This window comes from Spermophilus citellus (assembly GCF_964194105.1).
Source record: "Spermophilus citellus genome assembly, chromosome: 2".
In the NCBI taxonomy this organism is placed as follows: Eukaryota; Metazoa; Chordata; class Mammalia; order Rodentia; family Sciuridae; genus Spermophilus; species Spermophilus citellus.
In genome coordinates this window covers 253,286,589-253,288,365 of record NC_138183.1, presented here as the reverse complement: position 1 = coordinate 253,288,365, position 1,777 = coordinate 253,286,589, and positions in this window count along the sequence as shown.

The following is a 1,777-nucleotide window of genomic DNA, read 5'->3' as shown; positions in this document are numbered from 1 at the left end:
TTCACTGCGCAGGCGCGAGGCACGGCCCCTGGCGTTCGGGAGGAGGAGCGAGCGCACTGTGACGCGGGGAAGCCCTAAACTGGCAGCCAATGAGAACGGAGGCCTCGAGCGTGGGGGCGGAGTTTACAGGGCCCGCCCCTCTGGCGGGACCAGTGTCCTTCCCGGGAGGGGCAGCTCCTTGGGGCTTCAACTACCTCCCGGGGCTGGGAAAGAATGCATTTCCTAGTACTGTTGGGACCAGAAATTGAGCGTCCCCTGGGAACTTTTTAATAATGCAACTCCTTGGGCCCTCCCAGACCTCCTGAGTGGGGAACAGGGCCCAGGACTGCGTTTTAACACGCATTCTGGGTGATTGTGATGCGTGTGAATGTTGGGTAGATGGGACATCCACAAAAGTCAATCCCCAAAGTGGAACTTGAGTTTGTCTTCGGATAATTAGAGAAGGTAAATGTAATCTAGGGTAAAGTTTAAAAACACAATTGACACACTTGAAAAACTACAACATATACAAAAAGTGTTTTCAAATATGTAGAAATCTCATGTTGGTTTTTCTGCTGCTGAAGTGACAAATTACCACAAACTCAACTAAAACAGCTCCCATTTATCTGGCAGTCCTGGCAGTCCAAAGTCCAAGGCAGGACTGAGTTCCTGTCTCCGGACCTCCCGGGCCACTCTGGGGTCTTAACCTGTAGACTGAAAATGGACTCCCAGCCTCTTCAGTATGCTGCGGAATCTGTTTGCTCTTCGCCAGCACTGAAGCTCACCTCTACTTGCTGGATGTTGGCGGCCGGTGGTTCTCAGCTCCTGGGGGCCATCCCGTTGTGGCCCACTCCATCACCACAGCCAGCAGGAGCATATTGAACTTTTCTGCTATGACAGTGGGAACCAGGGTTAGGTCCCTTTTCCTCTTGGAATCACAGAACCAATAAAGGAGACCAGCCCAGATCGAGCAGGGAAGGAAGGTTTTTTGTTTTGGTTTGTTTTGGGGGGCTTTATTGTTGTTGTTGTTTGTTTGCCAAAGAACAGAAGAAGCAGAAAGAAAGGCTTGCAAATCTGTTCCTTTACCCGTGGGGTGGGTAGGCTAATAAAAGAAATGAGGAGGAAGGACAGGCTAATAAAGGGGAGGAGGTCAGACACCAAAGTGGCAAAGTCCTGTAATCCCAGCTACTCAGGAGACTGAGAAGGAAGATCACAAATTCCGGATCAGCCTCAGCAATTTAGCAAGACCCTGTCTTTGCAAATACAAAGGGCTGAGGATGTAGGTCAGAAACAGGGTGCCCCTGATTCAATCCCCAGTACTACAAAACGGGGGTCAGAGGAATATTTATGTCTTCTGGGAGTGGGGCTGGGGTTCATAAAGCATGCAGATGGGATTAAAATAAAGTTAGAGATTGCCTGGAAACCATCTTAGACCCAACCAGTTCTGGCTAGTGCATCAGAAGAGGGACCTCTAGCCTTCACACATCCTTTCCTAAAAGATAAACAAGATTTGGTCCAGATAGGAGTTCAGCTAGGTCCCTTAGGCAAGGATGCTTCTTCGAATGGGATGCTTCAAAATGCAGCAAGGAGCTTGAAATCTGACTTCTCCTTCTGCCACATCTCTGCCTTTCTTCCCCCAGTTCAATGGGATTAAATGCATTCATAATATTACGCAACTATCACCCCAAAGGGAGGAAGATGGCGGCATCTAGTGGTTCTCAAGTGCAGCCCACCCCCAGCAGAGCAGAACTTGGCCCAGGAAGAAGAAACCCGCTATACCCTGCAGACAGGTGCATAC